Here is a 25,000-nt window from a genome sequence, read left to right on the forward strand (position 1 = left end):
ATGTAATGTTGCTCCTGTAGGTGAGGTGGCAAATATTATATGTATAAGCTAATTTATCCATGAAAGAGGCCTTCATATGGTAGATTTTATTCATTTCAGTAACACAGTATGCTTTGATTTAAGCAATCAAGACTATCTTTCTAGCTAATTGTGTACTTAATTTTTAAAAAAATTATCTCTTTCTTTCTCTTTCTTTTAATCCAAGCAAAGAGTCATACTTTCTTTTCATTTATTTTTAAAAAGTCCTTTGGGGTGATGATCTGAAATGCTCTTAATTATCAATTAAATTTTCCCCAAGTAGATTGTTAAAAGTTTAGATGATCCCAATTAGTAAGAACCTCACTCTAACAGCAAGAGTGAAGTTGGCTACTTTAAGTTTTCTTTATCATATGAAAAGAAAGGCTCAGATAGCTCAGATCAATGTTAAATTGGAATTATGTAAATAAATGCTAAAAATAACAGACATAAAAATGTATGACCAGTGAAGTGGAAGAAGTGGGCCTTCAGTTTTAAGTTTTTCCAGATACTAATAATATTCATTTGAAAATATTATGCCCCTGTTTATCCTAAAGGGAGCTCCAAATTAATGTCTGCATTGGTATTTTAAAACTGTATTATTTTATATACTTTACTAGTGCTTTTTTCTTGGGAGGAAAGATACCCACACCTGTATTTAAAGGCAACTTATATTTGTCAAAACAGCAACACTTGAAATTGAGGTTACGGTATTAGAACTATTTGGACAAGGCATCTGTGAGCACACTCAGAAGACACACAGCCCAATACTCCTCTATCAGTGAAATCTTAAAAGCAGTGTGCTAGAAAATGTGGATAACTGAAAAGTACTCAGAACTTCTTAGAATAGATTATGACTCAGGAACAAATCAATAGCTTAGTAGTTTAAAAAAAGTGAGCTCTCACTAGCATGAATCAAGTATTGGAGGGAAGAGCTATATGCTGGCACCAAGAGCTGGCTTATAACAGTGAGGTACACCAGATCATCTCTTTTGTTTTGAATCTCCAAAGCAAGTTTTAGGCCTTTTCACATTCTTTGTTACAGAGATACTGGGTGCACGTCAGGGCTGAAAGGAATCAGGGCTGAATTCCACTACATTAGATTCAATGTGTGAGTTAGGTACACTTCCTGGTCAATGAGGAAAAAGGGGGTTAAGAAAAGAAAGGATCAGGAGTTGGTACAGTGAAGAAACATTCTCTATCCTTAATAATTTGTCTCTCTAGCCGGGGAAACAAACACATACAGAATGAGATTAAATAGTAGCATTTAAAGATGTTAACCTTTGGGTAGACTGATGAAAGCAAAGAAAGGAAGTTGCTTTTTAAAAAAAAAAAAAACAAATCATGTATGCTTTCATTTCTTATTCTCACCCTATCGCACTAGCTAGAGGTCTGTATTTTGATAAGGATAAAAATCTTATTGAAGAAGTGAGTCTCTATACCATATCGCCCATAGGTTAGCAGGGGCTAAGATATAATTGGAACAGCTGATTTTCATGGAGTCCCTGAAATCATGTCACTCAGGCAATCACCTCTTCAGTAGTGGAGGCCTTGGTAAAACAATCAGCAACTTGGGATATGAATGTCCAGGGTGATTTTTTAGATAATTTTGAAAAAGCTCAACCAACACTGGCCTTGGTGAAATACATAATCAGTTGAAGTTTAAATGTGGTGTGTTCCCAAAGACAGTCCTACTTTAAAATATGGTTAGAACAATTGGAAGGAGAGGTGAAGAAAGATGTGTTGAAAACCGTCTTTTTGTTATTTTTATTCTTTCTTCTTAATTTTCTCATCCTCTTATTAGATCAGAGAGGACTTTTATATGTGAAATCTAATACAGACAAACTTCATTTTTGTTACTTTTTCCTTAGTGGAAAGAGTTGTAGAGTGTCACGTTCAGGTTCTTGGGAAAACATGTGGGTTTAGTCTCAGGAGCGGCATATTCATGGACACATAGAGGGGCACAAGACACACTGCGGCCTATTAGAGGGCAGAGGGTGGGGGAAGGGAGAGATCAGGAAAAATAACTAATGGGGTACTAGGCTTAGTACCTGGTTGATGAAAGAATCTGCACAACAAACTCCCACGACACAGGTTTACTTATGTAACAAACCTTCACATATACCCTTATACTTAACGTGAAAGTTAAAAAAAAGAGAGAAAATTTTAAAAAGAGTAGTATCATGTGACATGAGTTGTTTGAGACGAAGTCATTTTTCCTTGTTTGTATCATAGCAGCTTGAGGGTAGTTCCAGGACAAAATCAAAAGAATACGATCATTTGATTTCCCACTCAGTCTTCAGTGGATCCTTAGACCCCCTCAAAAAGAATTACGTTTCGAGAAAAAAAAAGCCCTCACTTTCTCTAATCTGCACAATAGCTTTCTAAACATTGTGGAAAATAAAGTGAGATTTGCAGACAGTAATGACAACAGTGATGATGGTGATGATAATTACTATGATGACAATAATGCTTAGTACTATAAAGTCAACATCAGATGAGACTGGGCTCATTCAGATGTATTTGTTCCTATTCAAACAGAAAAGCCGGGCACAGTGGCTCATGCTTGCAATCCCAGCACTTTGGGAGGCTGAGATGGGACAATTGCTTGAGCTCAAGAGTTCAAAACTAGCCTGGGCAAAATAGTGAGACCCTGTCTCTACAAAAAATGAAAAAAAATAAAAATTAGCTGAGCTTGGTGGCACACTTCTGCGGTCCCAGCTACTCAGGAGGCTGAGGTAGGAGAATCGCTTGAGCCCTGGAAGTTGAGGCTCAGTGAGCCATGATCCTGCCACTGCACTCCAGCCTGGGTGACAATGAGACTTGGTATCTTAAAAAAAGAAAAACACCAAACAAAAAACAGCCAAAATACAACTGATATCTGAGAAAGTAAAAGCCCAGGAGGTTAAAGGAATCATTCCTCTACCTTTTATTTGAGAAAGAAAGCAAATAATAATAATAAAAAAAGTCAACATCAGTGAAACAGAATTATAATAGTTATAGCCTCTGTCATATGAATCCTAAATTGTTTATGTCTGTGTGACATGTTGTTATCAAAAGCAGCAATTGCCATATGAGCAGTAGTCCTGATATATACTGGAGCAAATTTACTAAAAAATTGCTAGTAAGAATTCAGTATATTCCAGCTGTTTTAAAAATTTCTCCTTGGAAAACTAGGCTTAGAATCAGGGAAGGAGGGGAAATTTGAAGGTAAATTAAGTCGATAATAGGCTACTTTAGGGTAAGAAAATCAGGAAAAGAGGTGGGACTGGTAAGTTTGGACTACAGATTAAGTAATGACAAATGTTCTTAGTGAAATCTCAAATGAAGAGAAAGGACAGATCATATTTGGTTAACTATTTGTAATCTGTAGGTAGGTATCATGGCCTTTAAATTAATTTCTGTAACTAAAACATAAAATACTATGTAGAGGTGGAGGGCCTCTTAGAGATCATTTAAGCTCTCTCTATAGAGACCAGACGTTAAAGCTCAGAGAAGTTAAATAATTTAATGACTGTCGTACAGTAGATTATCAGCAGAGTTGGGGCAGGAATACCTGCATCCTAATTCCCCTTTGACAGCTCTGAGAGAAAAGTGGGTTTTCAGAGGCTTCAACTCTGTGAACAGCTTAAGCAGAATGTGACACATGGACTGTGTGAATTGCTGCTCCCACCAATATGTAAAATTATTGGGATGTTACATAGTGCTGGGGTTTAACATTTACTTGTCAACATCTATTTTTTTTACTCACTGTTTATTGTGCTGCTTGAAGAAAGCTAAACATTTTGTAAACAATACAGTTCATTTTTCTGAAAGGCTATATACAAGTAAAGTCACTAACTGGAATTAAAAATTGTAAACTTTATTTTTACAGTGAATTGCTTCCTATCTTTTGCTGCCGTGCTTTCTATCAGCCACATAGAGAAATGGAAAAAGGTCTGCATGTCCCAGTGTGGCTTTTGGTTGTACACGCTAAACAAAAGTCACTCCAGCATGAATTCTAAAACCTGGATCTGTTTCCCTCCCCTACACTGGAAGATTCTCATGTAGTTGTGAATGTGAAAGGATTCATCTGTCTTTTACAATGACAATTGGATTCAATACCCTTAAACATGCTTTTGTTTCTAGATTTGTATTTTTTTGTTTCTAAACATCCTAGTTCTTTTACTTGTGTCTGCATGCTCTTGGCCTCAGAACAAAATAACTCACACTGTTTTCAGACCAATTATCCTTCTGGGCTAGATTCTGTAAAAATTTTTTATTCTTTGTTTAAACACTAATGAATAAACCTCAGTGAATAAGTTTTACTTTTTTGTTAATTCCCTCATTTCTTCATTTATTTAACTGATAAGTTAAGCATTGGCTCTATGTTAGGACCAGTGTTATCTGGAGCTGTGAAGATGAGTAAGACAGGGTATCCCGCCTGGGGAGGTTGCAAATGCGGTGGAACAGAAGGTCGTTTTAAGGGAGTGTGTAGTTGCTCTCTGTGTGATTTACCTCATCTGGTCTGACATATACTGTAAGCACCGTTAGTATCCTTTATCAATAGGATTTATCAATCATGATTTTCTTTTGACAACTTCTTAACCTATTTTTACTTCTGTAGTACTTCAGAATAGAGGATCTTCTATTAGTTTACTACCTCCTTAATATACCTAGTCCTAGAAAAATATATATTTGCCTCCCTTGGGTCAGGTTCCCTAAGTCCAAACAGCATGATCCTAGTTCTTTAATGCAGGAACATGATATTGATTTGATTACACTATGAAGGTCTCATTTGATGAGCTCCCCTTAGCTCCGTTTTGCTCCAGAGCCTTACTGTATTTATAATGTTCTTCTTTTTTTTTTTTTTTTTTTTTGAGACAGAGTCTTACTCTGTCACCCAGGCTGGAGTGCAGTGGCATGATCTTGGCTCACTGCAACCTCCGCCTCCCAGGTTCAAGTGATTCTCTTGCCTCAGCCTCCCCAGTAGCTGGGATTACGGGCATGCGCCACCACGCCTAGCTAATTTTTATATTTTTAGTAGAGACGAGGTTTCACCATGTTGGCTAGGCTGGCCTCAAACTCCTGACCTCAGGTGATCAGCTTGCCTCGGCCTCCCAAAGTGCTGGTATTACAGGCATGAGTTACCGTGACAGGCCACATAATGTATTTTAGATAAGACATCCCTTAAGCTAAGAAAGAGGAGCTTAAAAATAATAATGTCTTATAAATTTTATTCTTTATACTAGATATTAACTCACAATCAGTACTACTGCTTTGTAAGTTTCTAGTTCCTGTCTGAAATGTGCAGTGTCAGCAATGTACGTACAGTGAAAAGAGGGAGTTTTTAATTTATTGAAATATAGTAGTAGGCTGGGCACGGTGGCTCATGCCTGTAATACCAGCACTTTGGGAGGCCGAGGCGAGTGGATCATGAGATCAGGAGTTCGAGACCAGCCTGACCAACATGGTGAAACCTCATCTCTACTAAAAATACAAAATTAGCTGGGCATGGTGGCACGGGCCTGTAATCCCAGCTACCCAGGAGACTGAGACAGGAGAATCACTTGAACATGATAGGTGGAGGTTGCAGTGAGCTGAGGTTATGCCGCTGTACTCCAGGCTGGGCGACAGAGCAAGACTCCATCTCAAACAAGAAAAAGGATAATATATGGTAGCAACTGAACATTTAAAAATAGATAATTAACCAGATATATTAGTTGTTATCCACAATGAGATCTCCATTTCTTTTTGCATTCATGAAAGAAAAGAAAAAATAAAGAAAAACAAAACATATGGCCATTTACAAATATTTGTAAGGAGGGAGAATCTTAATAATTAAATTCAGAATAAAAAAGGATAAAAACAGATTAAGAAAAAGAAATAAAACATGATGGGGAATTTAGTAAGATTTAATAATAATTTATATTCAAAAGAAGATTGGGGAGGTTGAGAAAACAAGATGTTGAGGAAAGCAACCTGTTATAAAAGGATTTATAATTTTAAGGGGGCAGGGAATGGAGTGAGAGATATGTATTTCTTTATCAAAAATGCAGGTTTTACTTTGAAATTCAACTATGAAAGCAGTTTGAACATATGATTCTTATATGTTATTCTCAAACAAGTCCTTCCTTCTTTCCTTCTTTCTTTTCCTCCCTCCCTCCCTCCATTCCCATTTCCTTCCTTCCTTCCTTCCTTCCTTCCTTCCTTCCTTCTCCTCCCTCCCTCCCTCCATTCCCATTTCCTTCCTTCCTTCCTTCCTTCCTTCCTTCCTTCCTTCCTTCCTTCCCTTGTCCCTCCCTCAATTCCTTCTTTCTCTCCTTCTTTCTTTCCTTCTTTCTCTTTATATCTTTCTTCCTATTCCATATTGATCATTGTGCACCATGCATTCCACACAAGGCAGGAAAACTGAAGAGAAATCAACTGTATTACCAAGAAGTGAAATCTCTCTTGGGAAGCAAAAATGCATCAGGACACCTCTTAGTTTCATGTCTTAGCAACATAAAACCTCTAAGTGGTCTTTGGCAGGATTTTACATAACCTAATGAATTAAAAAAAAAAAAAAGAAAACTTATGCTTAATTAGGCTTGACAAGAAATCAATCATATTTGAAGAACAAGTCAGTCTGATTTAAATACCAGGGAGGTCTCTAAGAGTAGGCAAATCTGATCCGCTCCTGTGAATAGGTCAAACAGGTAACTGTAGCTGCTATCCACAATGTCAGAGCCTTGGATTTCACTGAAAAAGCGAATTCAGAAGAAGTCTATTCACTCTTGAAAATCACTCTTACTACATCTTGGCCATGCTTTGAATTATTTGTAGCATCATTCTAATTGCTCCTTCTTGGGTTTTGTTACTATCGGGTGCAAGAAAACATTATCAGCCCAAATGCAATGTAAAGAAAAATATGTTGTGGAAAACAAGCACAGCATTATACAATATTGGATTGAGCATTGTTTTGTCTCTCTGACCTTCTTACCATTATTATGGATTACATATTTTTATTTCTACCTCATTTATTTTACTAACATCTCTGAGAGGTAGAGAGATTGTATATATTATCTCTCATTTTAAGGTAAGTAATATATTAGATAAGTTCTCCAGTAAAATTTCAAAAAAGGCAGTCTGAAGCTTTTCTCAGTTCTGTGACCCAAGTAACAAAATAGAAACTGAAACTCAACCACCAGACTATGTATCAGCCTCTATTCTACATGAAATATGCCTTTATTCTGCTTCCAGAACAAACCATGTAACTTTGCGCAAATTATATAATCACAATCTCTTATCAGTTTCCTCATTTACAAAGTCATTCACTCCTTCAACATCTGTTTTTCTAATAATATGTTTTAAAGTGTTCTTTTCTAAGATTCTACAAACCTATGTCATTATATACTTTTTCTAATTAAAAGTTATTTAATAGAAAATAATAATTTAGTGACCTTTAAGGGACAGAGTGACAGTATATGTGTTAGCAATACTAGAATAGTGAGCCTGAAATTATTCCTTAATATTTGCCATGAATCTTAAGGTTTTGTAATTAGAACATTAAAAACTCTTTTAACTCTGACTTCTATAGAAAACCATAGTAATACCTGATTTTAGGATAATTTTTGCTTTAAGTAGAGGATTTGCTATGAATATAAATGAATTATTATAATAAGAGGTATAAACCAGCAAGAAATGTCATCTGTAGAATATTCTCACCTGTATAAACTTAGTCCAAGATCATAAAATACACAATAGACACTAATCCCTCTTAGGATGAATATCCTTTCTTCAACTTTCTAGGGACATCTTCAAGCTGCTTATGACTTTACCTATTAATATTAATAGAATTCTTACTATGCTCAAAGCTCAGAGACAGGGCTATTGTCTTTAAGGAGAAATATTACTATATTATGGTTTTAATAGATTTTGTTGACCAATAGGCTGATAGTTAGAACCTCTTTGAAAGTGACCTCCTGCTGATACTTTAATTTCTTAACTTTGTAATAAATTCAAAATTAGGAGACTTTGAAAAAATATTAGGGTGCCAGAAAATCCTCTTGGGAATAAAATTTAGAAAGCCACTACATTTTACTGCCATGGAAAATCCATTCTTATGAAAACAGAAGAAAATATGACTATGCTGTTAAAATATTCTAAGAAAAGTCGCTCATGAAAAAATGGTATTGCATATTTCCGACAGTTAATCAGTCCCTTCCACTAGGAGACTTTTTTAAAATTTAATTTAAGACTGTTCCAACTTTTTCTGTTCTAGTAGAAATAGAATACAACAACTCACCTGACACTGCCCTGTAAAGTTAGAGCTGGCTATGAAGTTATTATCAGCCATCTCTTTTCCACACTAAGTTCCACGTCCTTTCCTACTGGGATTTTAGTTCTGAATTATTAGCCAATTTTGATTTAAAAACTTTTTGGAAGCTTTCTATGTCATATTTTAATGCTAATGAATTTTTAAAATATGTCCTATAAAGATAAAATAAGTACTTACAATAAATAACAGCAGGTGGGGAAGTAGGACAGAAAAAGAAAGGCAATTAACTCACAAGATACTTCAGAGATAAGTACTAGAAGAGATATTGGGTGTATCACTGGAAAAGGCTGGACCCGCTAACGTTCAAGAAGGCAACTGGAACTACTGGGCCCACGTGTTAGAAATTTGGCCTAGACTCTAGAAGCTGTGTGCAAACTGATCACTATGAGTAAATTCCTCAGAGATTTGTCACCATCACAGTTACAATAGAAACTGTTATATTAAGTACTATATCCCTACCACGTAGGAGGTGGGGATCTGTTTCGACAGAGGCTTTCCTCATCAATTGTTCCAAAAGCAACAGGAATGCAGTAAAATGAAACATGGCAGAATTCCAACCTAATTTCCTTTTACTCCCAGATATGAATATTCACTGCAACTTGAGCCAAAGCCAAATGGATGGTGGAAGGGAGTTTCTTAATTTAGGACTTATCTATTAAAACAATAAACATAGTTTCTACAACTCAGAACCTCACAGTGTTTGCAGTTAGGGATATTTTTATGACATCATCATATCTTCTTATCAGTATCTTCAAAACTTACTTGTTCAAATCTTTATATGATCATAAAATATTGTCTTCAGAAAGGCCAATTTTTGTCACTATAATAAAGACCACACACACATTTTGTTCCATTATTTTCCTTGTCCTCAGTGGTCTGTTTCATACTCTTGGGACTTCACTTTGGTGATTAGATGATTGTTTATATTGTCATTGAGCGTGTGAGTCAAAGCTGATTCTTGGCAGATGCTAGCTAGTGTGACCATATATACCAGTTTTCTTGGGAAATCCAGGGTACATGTTTTATGCCATTGTTGTTATTCACAGTGCACCCTTTGAGTTGTGGAAGTGGCCTGGTTTGAACAATACATTACACAGTCACTCTACTATTGTTTGTTTCTTTCCTCCTCCCCACTGTGATAGCCTTCTACATCTATGATTGAGGCCCAAGGTGAAGGGTCATTATAGGTGGTGTGGTTATTTGACTAGGTTCTGTCTGACAATCAGCACCCTTCTCCTCTTTGCCAGTCATCATGCTAAGTTGAGTTCTGATATAAGACGCACACTTTGGAATGAATCTTGTCCCTGGTGACATTCTTGATTAAAGAGTATGGAAAGAGACAGATAAACTCAGGATGGAATTTAGTAAGCAGAAAATACAGAAAGTATGAAAGAGGCAGATTATGGAAAGATTTGGAAAAAAAGGAAATAAAGTAAGGACAAAGCAGATAAGAAATATAATAGTAGGCACTTCACAAAGAAAGTTAACAGTATTGTTCCTTTTCCAATATTTCTTTTACTACCACTTTTCTAATGACACATTCCTCACACTTCCCCATTCAGATAAAAGCAGGTATCACCTGCGCCAGCATTTTGTACTTCTCTGCAAGGTCTTTCTTCTGGAGCTACTGTTCTTATTTACTTTTTGGTCCTTTCTCTTGTTGAAATTCTTCAGATTCTATTTATTCAAATCTCTGCCTTCATTAGGTCAGTAGAATAAATTAATTTGCATAAAGATGAGAATGGCTTTGTGTGACTTTTCCAATAAACTTACATTTTAACAGAGACTTTCAATGTATTCCCAACCTACCCAGGAGTGTCTTATGTTGGGGGCTTGGCGGTGATTAAAGGGGAAAATATACTTTGAGTCGGTGGGGGCCGTCACCTCTAATTTATACCCGAAAGCTTCTGCTGACTCCACATACGAAGAAGCTGTTCCTCAAGGTCCCTGCCAGTCCTGAGTCTGTGTTTACTAGTTCTCAGTGTTGTGGCTGACACTTCATGTTGTTGTTGGCTTTTGAAAGTAGGACATTTCTTCCTTCAGTACAGATAACTCAAATTATTATTATCTGCTTCACTGTGTAAAAGTCATCCCCACTCTGTCTAGCTTTAGAAAATGCAGCTACTCTTCTCAATGCGTACCTAGGTTTCATGACTGTTGGAAGAGAGTACAACTCAGTTTGTGCCATTGTAAGGATAATTGTGAAATTAATGTAGGACCTTACATAGTAATTTTCATAAAATTTCTCTTTAAATTCTTCTGAACATAAGAACACTGAATGCAGATTTTTCTTTTCAGACTTTTCCAGTCATTTTTTTTCTGGATTATAAATGTGCTATAATGAGTATTCAAAACAAGCTTTTTAAAATAAAAGCAGTTTATCAAACTGAACATTTCCACAATTAGATTTTATGAAAGTGATATGGATTACTGGAAAGCAAACTTGTGAGGATCAGGAGGTGTGATTCTAGTCACAACTCTATCATGTCTTTGTCATGTAATCACTAACTAACCCACCCCCTCCAAAAAAATCACAAGCCTGCTTAGTCTGATGCCTTTCCCCTCTGCTAGTGTTCTAGTGTTACCTCCTTTGCGTCTTCCTATGTGTTTTGTGATTATCCTACAGAAAACTTTTATTATATCAAATACCACAGTATAATATAATCCTTGGTCTCCTTTCACATTTCCTTCAAAGCTCGGACAAGACCTTTTTCTTGTCCATCTTAATAAACCCAGGGTTTTGCCTAGCATGTTGCAGGCATGTAGTGTTTATTGAATTAAAAAATAAAAATCACAGACAAAAGGATCAGACTCTGCTATGCATTCCTGTCCTTATCTACAGATAGGGACTAATGTACCATCTCTGGCTCTTCCACACTCACAAGAAGGAGAGAGTGACTCCCTGAAAGAGGCCTTGCCTTTTGCAAGTAGTCTTCCCTAACTCCCCTGTGCAAAGTTACCTCTCTCTACCTCTGTCCTTTGTCACTTCCTCTGACTTTGTGCTTCTTTATTCTCTTCATAGAGTATTTTTTGACCTCCTCACTCGAATATTAGCTCTATCAGGTAGATGTTTTATTTGTCTTGTTCTCTCCGGAATCTGTTGTGCACTTTAGAGAGATATGCACACATAGCAGGTACTCAGTAAATGCCTGAGTGAATAATGGACTTCTATATGTGACACCGAAGAGACTCTAAATAAATGCAAATATTTTAATGTGGCAAAATTACTATGAAAATTCAACGCATTTTTATCATCACTAAATTACACTGAGATGTCTCCTTTGCTTAATAATAAGAGAATATGCTAAATAAAAAAAGAAAAGGTTTTGTTTGTTGATTTTTTTCTTATTTAATTTTGTGACTATCCTTTCTTTAGAAGGATTACAACCATCTGAGCCTTTTAAAATGCAACTTCTTATTTTCCTGAAAATTTTCCGATTCTTTCTGAAAAGATTAAGGTGCATTGCTTGAATTTTTTTTCAAAGTTGGAAGATACTATTTTTTTTTGAGAAAAATGCAAGCTTGTGTTTCAAGAATTAAACATATATTCATTTTTATTCAGTATGAAGATCTTGACTTGGTAATTATAGTATTGGATTATGGCATGAAAGTAGTTTAGGGAATAACACTCAGATGTAGGTGATTTCCTTTATTTCAGGGATGATGTTTTGTGAATCCAAATGTGGACACCCATATAATATGTAGAATCAGAGTTTCATAGTCTGATTCTAAAAGGAGATTTTTAGTATTGGGCCTTCTGTGCCCTCTGTGTTTTAAGGACACTTGTGTAAAAACTTACCATCGTAGATGTGTGCTGCTGATTTGAGACTGCTATGGAGTAAGTAGTGTTTCACCCAGTCATTTGTCATGTTTATTTTCACTTCCGATCAATGAGGATGTGGTTCAGAAACATTCATGAGAACATGAATATCACAATTATATATACACGGTATTTGAACATATTCATACTTAGGAATGGAACTATCATATCATATCTGTTCATGCATAATGAGGACTGCAAGCAACGTTTATAGGAGGTGAGAGTTTTGTATTTTGTGGTATTATTTAATTTTAATACGGTCATGTTACAGGCTACTGATAATAAGCAACCTCTGCTATCTCCTCCCCTACAGAAATAAAGAGCTGTTAGAAACCTTTTAACTGTGGATTTCATCAGGAACCAGTTGTTCAAATTCAACCAGGAGATTTTATCCTACCACACTTCATCATTATTTAGCAGAAATAATCATTTAAGACTAAATTGGAGCCAGGCCTCAATCAGTCATACTTCTTGGAGTTGGCTGAAATGTCGTCAAATGTGGGCTTGTTTAATACAAAAAACAAAAAGAAATTAAATAGATAATATACGATTCTACAATGGGTCCTACATAGTGCAAATTTACCATTGTCTATGTCTTAATTTGAGCCAAGGGAATATCCGATAGTTATTTAAAATTTTATTAAGCCAGTGGTGGATATTTACTCATTGCTTGAAAGTTGGGTCTCTATAATATATTTTAGAACATAAAGATTGTAATCCAAACGTATTTTAACTTACCTTCTCAGGTTCTGGATTATTTCTGAGAACAGCTGATCTGGGTAGGCAGCAAACAGGTTAAAAATTTAAATACATTACACATGTAAATATTATCATTGCCATTGTTGCTGAATCATGGTATATTCTTCATACAAACTAAATGCTAAGTGACCCTCATGCATTTGGCATTAAATATTGATATTAAGCATATGTGTTATCTGAATTTTAGGTAAAACATAAAGATTCACATTTAAAATTAACCTCTTTTTTAACCTTTTAAAAATATGAGGAAAATTATTTTTAAGTATACTGTATAGTACAGTGTTGGGGTATATCTAGGTATTGGTATATTTTAAACTGGTTGATATTCATATTATGAATATACACAATATAATTTTCATTTTTTAACTCAAAGTAAATAAAAATGTAGTTAGTTTTTATTCATTATTATCTTTCTTGGTTATGTTGAAAGCCAGGATGCAATAATTCCAAATATTTAGAACCTCAGATTATCAAGTTAGAAATAAAATTTATGACTAAGTAAGAAATATTCTAGTTCTAAATCTGTTTATCTAAATGTCCTAAGTTTGGGAGTGATAAAAATAAAACAAAGTTATCAATTATCCATTAAATTTCATTAATTTGCATCCCATCCTAGCTTATATGTTGGCAGAAAAATGGAATATATGGGATTATGTGCATTTATTTTTCAGAAATTTCACTCAATCTTTATACCAAAGGATGAGACTGGTCTACATAAAGCATTCTTGTCTGTTAATTTTGTTTCCCTGTTATTTTAAGTTCAGTTGAACAAGTTCAGTCATATTATTAAATAAAAGCAAACTTTACTCTTCTTTAATTTCAGAGTCTTTTTTTTTTTTTTTTCTCTTCAGGCTTCTATAAAAACAGTTTAATACTTACAGCAATGCATATTTTAGAGAAACAAACTTACAGGCTAAATTTATTTAAAAGTATAATATTGATTTTCTTATTTAATTCATAGAAATCTATGATACATAATTTCAATTTTAATACTGAATTTAAGTGCATTTTAAATGCAATAAAGAGGTGTCATGAGAAATTAAATGAGACAACTCCTTGAGAGTGTCTTGAAATTTGTACTATAGCAAAAGGCAAATGTAAGTTGATATTGTCATCTTCATCTTTGTTCTATGTATCCCGCAGAACAATTTTGCAGCTTTCTTACTGCCCTAACAGTGTAGAGCTGCTGTTTCTCTCAATAGGCCTGGCCTATGTTTCAATTTTACATGTGTCTAACATTGTTCCTAATGAATGTGCACATCATTTCTGGACAGAAAACTAGACAGCAAAAAAAAAAAAAAAAAAAGTTGGGTCATTTTCTCACATACATTTTTTCTATGCTATGACTTTTTTTATTAATATTACAGAAGATATTTTCTTATGCTGTGTGGTAATGAACTTCACATATATGGCAAATTAAAATAAAAGTCTGAATAAAAATTAAAATGATATTAACCTCCCAAGCCTTAGATGTAAAAAGTACATTTCTGATGAACCAAAGTGGCTCTAGACTTTACATTGAGAATTTCAATTTAAACACCCAAAGACTGAGATAGAAAAGTGTTTTGAAGTACAATTTCGTCAAAAACATCAAAATCGCCCTCTTTCTCTTTTAAAGCATGTTGAAAACTTCAGTAGGGTTATAAAAAAATCTATCTTTCCCCTTCACAGTTGGTTCTTAAAAAATATTTCTCATTATAATTCTCTGACATTCGGTAAGTGCTATATAGACTGTTGATTGATTCTAATAAAATAAGCCTTCTTTTATTTAGGATCAGTATCTGCGATTTATCTTGACTATATTTGTTACACATTGTTTGGAATTCCACATCTATTATGTAATTCATGTTTTGAAACTACATTATGTTTCAGATCTGTATTTGTTGGTAATGGTAACAAAACTGGGACATTATATTAAAATGCATATCATTAAGAAATAATTCTAAAGTGTTGATTGTAAATATCTAGAATATATAACATTCACTTTTTATTCTATCTTCTTAATGAATGTAATTGTCTATCAAAAGTAATTAAGATGATTATCACTGCTTATTACATACCAGAATTAGTAATAAGCACAAAATAAACTAGGTTTCATAGCTCAACTTAAAAATGATTCTTTTCCTTATTCAGAAAATCTTACCATTTAAAACATAGTGTTTTGAACATTAATTACAACATTCAGCTTAATGGTTTCAAGACCATAGCAAACCAAATTTTCACATTTCTATTGTATTTCAATCAAATGAAAAGAAAAGGTATTTATTAAAATCCTGTTTTCAAATATCAATAGTTAATAATATCTTAGCTTACATTTGGATGTACATCTTGTCCTTTCCCCATGTTTCTAGTATTTGATTTTTTTTCCCATTATGATTGACCTTAGAAAACATTTTAAGGCAGCAAATATACTTTTATCTCAGAGCGCAAGACTCCTGTGTACACTGAACTTCATTTTGATTAATCTCTATATAGTGCTCAAGTACCTATATCCTTTAGATGAGTAACTCTTGCCCAGAGTGAAAAAGCAATTCTGTGTCTTTCCATTTGGTATACCTTTCAAAAACATCTTCAGACCATGTAAGACTTTGCAATCAGATTTCTATGAAACTACTAATCCATTATGCCCAAAATAAAATTAAACATATTTTAGCAGAAAGAAGCACTGAACCCATGTTTTAAATTTTCACCTTGTATATCAAATCATATGCATGATGTTGATTGCCTCTTAGTCAAACAAGGGAGCTATGCTTGACAGTCACTTTCAGCAAAGGTATTGATTGATCAAACTAGTAGAGGAATGAGTGTTTTAAAAGTATGTTCTCATTTAGGTTTTAAATATCCCATAACCAGGAGCAATCACTAATATTTTGAAGACTCATAGGCCTACAAAATAATAATGGAAGTGTCAGTGTTTCTTGTAGGATTGTCCAAGTTACTTCTTATTTTCTGTTTTTATCCCAGTGAAAAAATGCTGAACATAACTTTTTAATTCTAACATGAAGTATTTAACTGCCCAAAAACTACGTTTCGAAGACATCAACAATACAATGTGGTGTGTATTAAACGGATGTCTGCCTTGCTCTTTTCTCTAATATTGAAATTGGGTGAATCATTATCATGGCTGAAAAAAAGAACATTAAATTTGATACTGGTTCTACCATGTTCAAGAAGTAGTAAAGAAAAAAAGTACAAATTGATGATATGTCAAAGCACTTTGAAAACTTTAAGATACAGTTATGATCATATTGTAAGAGTATTGGGCTGTGTTCAATTATTTAAATCTTAAATTAGTCATATGAGCAGAAAATACGCTCTGTGGAATGGAATATGGCTGAAATTACTCGCAAAATGTGCCCTACGAAGACTGCCAAAATTTATCTCTCATTTTTCTTATTGTGTAAACTTATCTCTGATCATTTACAACCCTTTAATGATGAGAATATTTATCTGTTGTCCTACAGTTCTTCAATGAAATAAGTACAGACGTACGTCAGAATCTCTTCGTTAGGTTTTAAGAGTTCTTTCTGAGAAGATATTTGTTACCATTAAAATTTTCAAACCAAATTTCCTTTCTTTTAATAAAGCACATGCACTACATATTTAAAATATAAAATCCTGTGGTGTTTAAAAATATTTTATTCTATATTAACATTATTAAAAATGAGTTTACAGGAAAATTACTTATATGAAATATATAACACTACATGCTTAAACACCAAAGTTGCTGAGATGTTAGTTTTTATTACTATCTAACATAGTATAATACAAGTATTAATGCATTTCCAGTTCTTTATTATTTAATCTTGTATTTATATAAAAAAGTGGTAGGTTTTTATGTAGGGGTTTATGAAAGATTTAAATTGAAATATGATTAGTTAATGGGCAATCTGATGAACTTGTTGGCTTGCTGAACTTATTATCACAAATAAAAGCAATTAATTGCCAGATGTTCACTTAATTTCAGCAAGTATTTTAATTAATTGCAAATTTTTCTGTTATCAATCTTTAGAATATTAGATGTTTTCATTTTTTCCCATTATTCATTGAAGTTTATGGACACAGAAAAATACATTTAAAAAGTTTTCCTTAAGCGTTCATAAACATCTTCTTGTGCCTGTAATAAGAATGTTCATATTATCAATTAATAAACCAGTACTAATTACATATTTTTGTATGATCATTTATATTCTACTCTTCAATTAATTTAGGGAATTGTTACCATTTGTTTTTAGTTGATATAAAGAATTCTACTGATTTTTAAATAAAATCTTTTGTAATAACTTTATGGGAGCCCCCATGTGAAGCTGTAATAGAAATGAGTAAGACGCAATACTTATTTAATGCTTATTTTGGGTATTTATATGTAGATGTTTGTCTATGCAATCTAAACTTTTTCAAATTCAAGACTTTACCTTACATTCTATTAAGCTCATATATTTTGTAAGGTACTTTCACAAATATTACTATGCTCTTGTTTGACATATTTTATACATTCATTTCCCTCAATTTGTAGAGGAAATTAGTATTTATTGAAAAATCTCTTGCTTTCTTGTGATTGAATTTAGGTACTGAAATATAGGTATACTTAAAACAAATATAATGTAATTTAATCCTTATATGCTGAGGTAATTGTGATCCCCATATTCTATACAGGGTATCTGAATCTATAAACTGTTCAGTATCAGAGGAGTGAGACTGAGTTTCAAATCTGTATTTCTCTATTTCAAGACCCTCTTTTCCTCCATATCATGCTGTGTATGTGGGATTTATGTTTTCTAGCTGATGTTCTTTGGTTAAAATTTCTGGTAATAAACATAATTCCTTAAGAGAAGTCACACAGTTTCTTTTGCTAATAATGAAAATAGCACCCTGACATTTATTTTTTTTGAGATGATAGAAACCATATCTATAACTCTTAAGTTCTTATCATGCATCATGTTAGATATCATTTATCTTTAGATAATTCACTTCAATCTATATTAGGGTAGATATATTTCTTGCCTAGGATCTGCCTTAGGGTAGAATAAAACTCTGAAAACTCCATAAAATCAAATGATTTGTATCCTTCTTCATTTGGAGAACAAGGCACAGGCAATTATTTAAAACACTTGAGATTAAAATAATTGTATTTTTCCTGCTAGAATATGCTATTGATTATTATTTTAGAGAAAATAATAATTCTTCTATTATGGAATGGCCACACTAATTCTAATTTTTTTCTGTCACTCTAAAGTGTAAGGCAAACAGAATATCTTATAAGGATGATTTTCAGTGATTATATACTTTTGTTTTTTCTGAAGACCTATGTAAAAAAAAAAAAAATGACTATACTATTAACAATGGATATGCAAGGGTTACTTCCCAATTAGAAAATAGCATAATTTGATAAAATATTAGGAAATATTTTCCCTTTAATAACATATTTTTGGCCATGAAATATATAGAAAATTTATATTTAAAATAATCCTTCTAAAACAATTGAGATACTTTTAGAACTTACTTTGTTATATTTATTCTACAGAGAAATAACCTTTGAATATGTTGAACATGATGATAGAATTGGATATGGTACAGTTAATTTGATTCTCACAACTATTTTGATAATCAAATAAAAAAGATGAGGAATATAAATAGTGCATTTGATTACTAGGAGACTAAAAAAAAAATCCTGTAAACTGTATCAATATATGTCAGATATGGAGTTTGCCCACATCTTTTTTATTTTCTTGCCTTTCAGAAAAGAGAAAAACAACAAATTACAGATGAAGAATTATTTTTGCAGAATTTAAAATCATTCTATTAGATGTTACTCATATTTTAAAATGATTTCTAATAAAATATCATCTCTGAACTTATTTATAACATATGACCTTTTGATTTGTAAGAACACATTGGTTATATCTTTATAATTCTATAAAATTTAGCACATTTCAGAATTTAACAAATTTAAAAAATCCAATGAATACTTTAAAATTTAGAGTCCCAAGAGAATTTTCAAGAAACAATGTATTTATTAGTACCATATATCATATAACCTCTATATGAGAGCATTTATTTCCATTTAAAATTGATGTTGATTACTTTTATATTGGTTTTAAAAGATAAACTTCTTAAATAAATTGTAATCATTTTCTGAGTATGTATTATTAACTAACTTTTTGTTTTCACAGGATTGATCCAATCCCTGTAATATTATCGAATTTTCTATCATTTGATTCCTCTATAGTATGTACATCCTTTGATAGTTTGAGAAATTGCTTACATTTTAAAGACAAACTATCAAATGACAAAGCATTTCTTAATGTAATAGCACTATGAAACAGATTTAAAATAATGTAATACACTGCATCTTGTGTGCACTCAAAATGAAATAAAATGGATTTTCTCTAGGGCCACACAACTAATGCACTGGACAGATGAGATACACATTTATCTCAAGTAATTCCATATATCCCTACCATGCTATTGCAGTTGCTTACATGTTTATTTCCACAAGATGCTTTAGTTGTTATAAAAGTTATTGTTTTATTTCTACAGTTTTCAAGGTATCTCTCAAAAGGTAACATGCACTGTGACAGGCCTAGAAGTATAAATTAAATGTTAATGTAATTAACATTTGTGTACAGCTATGATTCTGAGAGCTTTAGACTATTTCATTTAGAAACAAAACCCATTAACTTGCATTAAAGTTGCTTACTGCTTAAAATATTCTAATGCATTTATCATTTTAATTTTAAAATCTTAGCTCTCAGTAAAGTGGGATCCTCAATTTATTAATTTTATCTTAGTGACTTGAGACTCAGTGGTTGTATTTCATTTTCTGGAAAATGGAAATCAAATTAATATCTATACTTTATAATATGAAAATTAAAGAATAAAAGTCCATTCTGCATATGGTAGAAGATAATATAAACATTAGTTATTTTATTCTATTCACATATTGGGGAATTATTTGTGAAGATACTTTTCCAAATACTATATGAGAAAATTTATTATTTATTTTCAAAAGCCCCACAAAAACTGTAGAAGTTCAGCTTTTAAAATATACTTAAGGTCAATGGCAATAAAACTTATGCTAATCAGAAGAAAAATATTATAATGCCTATTTTAACATTATCACTGTAACTTTGCTTTTCGTAAACATTTGAAGTTACATAAAAAGAGGTGTGATTAGCTTAATTATACTCCTTTTACTGTTTTACCATAAATAAGTGATGACATTGTCGCTGTTGGTGAAACTAATTTACTCTCCGTTCAAAATTAGAATCAGCATATACATAGAATACATGAATATATGATCTCGATTGAGTGTTAAGTCCTACTATTCAGAAAAAAAGGATTTTGTATATGCACTTTTATTATTTACTTTTGTCCTTAGGTATAACACTGTACTTAAAATTTTAAAATAAATTGGTGAAAGTTCTTCCTTGATTTCTTCATGTCATGATAGAAAGTAATGTATGTTTGAGTGAAAAATAAAATAACCAAAAAGTGTGTATCAAACTGTAGCTATGTGATGTATGGAAGAAGCCAGAGCAGAATTACTGACATTAATAATAACATGTTTTTGTAGTATCATTACGTTCTACATGTCACTTCACTGGTACTTTAGTGTACAACTTTGGTTATTGTTATAGGAGACCCAATGATGATAGTATTGATTTTAAAATAATACTCACGATTTGAAAAATTCACTAAATATGAAAATTCACAACAGAGATAATATTACATTGTCATCAACCTCTGTATGCTTACACAAAGTTGAGGGCTTATAATGAATTCTCTTGGTTGACTTAGATCACTATACTTGGTTGTTCAGTCACTCTTCAAAAGATTGATTCTCCAGTGCTTTGCCTTCTTGTCCTATCTTTCTTCCCTTTTTGTCCAAGCTAGGTATTTAGAATATCTGATTTTGTTCTTAATTGGAAAAACCACATGCAAACGAATGCCAAACAGATTGTTTGTACATCATGCATACTGATGATGACTGGATCCATTAGCATACAAAATTCTTTTCAGAAAGTTAAGAGAGAAAACCCATCATTATCATCAGTCTATAAAATCTTAAAATACCTTTAATAAAGAAAAATAATTTAAAAATAAAAACTGATGCATAATATTAACAAAAAAAAGCTGTCAACTAAAAAAATGGGTATAATTTCAAGCTACTTTTTAATGGTTTTAAATGAGATAGGTCCTAAAGGGGGCAGATTACAAGAAAATATTTAAAAAAAAAAAACACAAAAAACATCTCCTTTTTTTTTTTTTTTTTTTTTGAGACGGAGTTTTGCTCTTGTTGCCCAGGCTGGAGTGCAATGGCATGATGTCAGCTCACTGCAACCTCCACTTCCCAGGTTCAAGCGATTCTCCTGCCTCAGTCTCCTGTGTAGCTGGGAGTACAGGTGTGTACCACCAACCCAGCTAATTTGGTATTTTTTCTGGTAGAGATGGGGTTTTACCATGTTGACCAGGCTGGTCTCGAACTCTTGAACTCAGATGATCCACCCGCCTTGGACTCCCAAAGTGCTAGGATTATGGGCACGAGCCATCACGCCTGGCCCGCAATTTTTAAAAGTTCATTGAAGGTAAGAATTTTTATGTTCAGAAGTAACTCCATTGGCAATTATTTAAACATTTCAAATTACAAGCCTGTTTTTAAAGACAGTGGACATGATTAATTACTTGCTAGAATGTATAAAAATCAGTTTTATAGGTTTGAAGATTAAAAAATGATTTTTAAAACGTTTCTGATTCAGATTAAGCCTCTGTAGTGCATATAGAAGTAACATTGTTTTGGGAGTCACGCAGTCAATCTTCACAGGAAGTTTAACCTCAGAATTTTCCCTGTACTGGCAAAGCGATGCAAAAATTCAATAATTGAAACTAGCCAATTGAGTATTGGCCTTCTGAATCACTTTTTATACAGTCAGTAGTTGCCTGAGTGCAAGTAGCTTTGATAATTGCTTCTATCCTCTATCACCCCCCCCAACAAAAAACCAAAACAAAACGCATACACAGACCAACCTAAAGCAAAACCCCCATAATCTTGATGCAAGATTGAAATGTTAAAAATCTTGAGTTGTATCCCCTAAGGGATGAACTATTAGCCAATGCTTTCTTCTAGGGAATGGAACCTCACAAAATATATTCTGTACAGAACTGAGTGAAGAATGTTTTTCCTGAGATACTTTGAAAAATATAGTTAACTTTTTCTTTTATTAAAAATAGATTTATGTTAATGTGTATTATATCAATATTTTTAAAAAATATAATTTTTGTCTGCGCTGAAACTTTAAAAGTAATGGTTTATTTTCAATACAATTTCAGCATAAATTGGTCTCACCATACGTCTATAGGCTTCCTCTTATCAGAGCCTTCTTCAACATTTATCTCCTAAAATAGACAACGTAAAATATGGAAATGCCATATATCAAGTCCATCGAAGATTATTTTTTAGTATACTACAATAATTTAATACAGTATGTTAAGCTACTTACTAAGGACTTGATCTATCTTAAGATTCACAGAAAAATATATAACATTAAAAGCGTGGAAATTTCGATGTCATTATTTTGAAATTTAAATTATAGAAATTGTGTTAAAGAAAAAAGGTGATACAATTACCCATTATCTAAAATAATGACAAGAAACAGTATTTTTTATTGATCAAAAGCTGTAAAATTGGATAAGCCAATAAACTATACTCTTGGAAATGCTTAAAGTTTTCATAAGCCAGATCCTCTGAAATATTTTACTAACTTAAAAAAATGGCAAATACAAATACTTCATTAAAATTTGAGTGCTCTTCATAGTTCAATAGAATTGGAATACTCAATTGAGTCCTTGACCAAAAGGTTAGCATCTCTGTTCTAGCAGAATGACAACTTAAAAAAGATACACACATTAGTATTTATTCTGGTATATCTATTGATGTATTGTCTACAAAGCATTTTTTATGAAATGGAGACTCTACACTAAACAGAAATAGATGACTATATGTTATCCTAAAACAGTTTCAAATGCATGAGCATAAAGTCGGAATTCAAGAAAAATATATGTATTTTTAGGTATCAACTTTAATCATAATGCATAAATGACATTAGAGAACACTGAGGAGGCACCGTGGTTCAGAAAAGTCTATATTCCTTCATTGATACATGTAGAGACTGATTAACTGCATCAAATCATCTTTTGATTATCAACTGTTTGAACATGTGATTTCACTTAATTTGCTCTTTCATTTGGTACCAAGTTAAAGCAAATGCAAACTGGTCCTTTTTTTGGGCAGTGGCTAAATTCATGAAATTTGGGTGGGGGGAGAAGTGTTGTTTTTTCACAAAAATTCTTTAATCATTTCATAGAGGTAAACATACTCAAACACTAAATACCTGACCTTTTTGAATAAATGCAGACCTACCTTGATTTCCACAATAAGCCTCTATTCATTTCCATGAGACAATGTTTTCACAAAATGTAAGGCAAAACAGGTGTTAAATTACTTAAGAGAACTCATAATTTAAATAATTAAAACTAATTTGTGTTTAAAGCTATTTGAAGATTTATTAGAGAAACAAATACAAATATGCATTTCTACAGAACTGTTTTTTTTTTTTCCAAAATGAGCTTAAAACGTGTTCCACAGTTTTTGCTTTTTTATATATCTATGGCAACCCAAGTTTGGCTTCTGTACCACTTTGTAACGAGACAATTGCCTTTCCATTGCAATTATAAAAAACTATTTAAAAAAAATTCGGCACATACACGTTAAATATTTTTCCTTAAAAAAATAATCTAATCAAAATATTGAATACTTTAGAATTAAACAATATTTTATTTACAAATCTGATTTGATGTACTTTATTATACAAGGTAATGCTTCAATTTTCAAGAACATTTTTTTTTGTTTATATAGACCAGTGGAATGACATCCTATCTAGTACTATACCTCAATATTTTTCAAAATTAACATAACAAGTTCTCTAATACTTTCATTTTTTGAAAAAAAAGTTATTTATTTGGGGCACATATCTGATGAAACAAAAAATAACATGCAGATTTCCAAATATAATCTGTTAAACTATTATGATACTTACCCTTTAGGTAAAAAGACATCTATGAACAACAGTGCATAACAATATTATGTATTCATGTTTATGAGAAACCAAGCAGAAGGCAAAATGAGTTCATCCTGTTTTCTAATCATGTGCAATTTTATATGGCTGTTTGCCTCAGTTAAGTAACATGTGCACATTAAATTTATAAGATTGTATTGCACTCAAAATTATTGTGTATAGCCATGCTTGCCCTGTATTTAATGAGTGATGAATATTTCTCCTACTAACAGAGTAACTAGTCTCAAATAGTGCCTGTGATGTAAGGAGTATTAAATTATATTTTCATCTCTCAATTGCTGCCTTGGAAAGCAAGAATTCCCTTCTTGGAGAAGACTTACAGTAAATAAAATTATTAAGTAAATAAACTTTACTTAAGGACTCAGTGAGGAATCAGCATATGAATCAAGACTGAAATATAAGAATGAATTAAAAGGGATATGATTATCAGTACCTTTGTTGAAATCTGTTACCACCATTAAAATTTCCAAGGAAAGATAGGGCCTGTAACATATGGATTCCATTCATTGTTAAATTACTAAAATCTACCAATTTAATGCTTTCATACTGTTTATTTTTTCCAATAAAAAAATAAATCTCATACATTAGAAGTGGTACACAAAAAACTGGGATAAAATTTATCAGATTCTTGATAGCACCATTTACACATTCTTAAAGTAAACATTAATATGCACTTTCTTAGAAAGCGATATAAATATATAATACAGGACTTGCTAACCTCTGTTAACCATCTGAATGCGATGGAATAATCTATCTCTACTGTGCAGGTAGGCTTGTGCATGGTGGTGTGGCAATATCATTTTAAAAGTTTGTTACAGATGTGATGGGAAGCTGGAAGGAGTCGAATAAGCAGAAAAAAGAGCTTAGATCTATTGTAAGCAATGAGTCGAAATGAGCCGTTACAGGTTAGAATTTATCTTTGTTTCTAATCATTCAATGAGAAAATGACTTCCACAGAAATAGATACATTTA

General features: G+C 32.6%; 1 protein-coding gene across 1 annotated transcript in view; it reads right to left on the bottom strand.

Moving 5' to 3' along the window:
* Nucleotides 1-24,559: 24,559 nt before the first annotated feature.
* The window catches only part of NOVA1 (neuro-oncological ventral antigen 1), a 151,232-nt gene continuing 150,791 nt past the window's right edge, over nt 24,560-25,000 (bottom strand). The window contains exon 5 of the mRNA XM_011995379.1: nt 24,560-25,000. This exon is cut by the window's right edge and continues 4,322 nt beyond it. The gene's annotated coding sequence lies outside the window, so the exon portion shown is untranslated.

Source organism: Mandrillus leucophaeus, unplaced genomic scaffold (genome assembly GCF_000951045.1).
Source record: "Mandrillus leucophaeus isolate KB7577 unplaced genomic scaffold, Mleu.le_1.0 Scaffold487, whole genome shotgun sequence".
Taxonomy (NCBI): Eukaryota; Metazoa; Chordata; class Mammalia; order Primates; family Cercopithecidae; genus Mandrillus; species Mandrillus leucophaeus.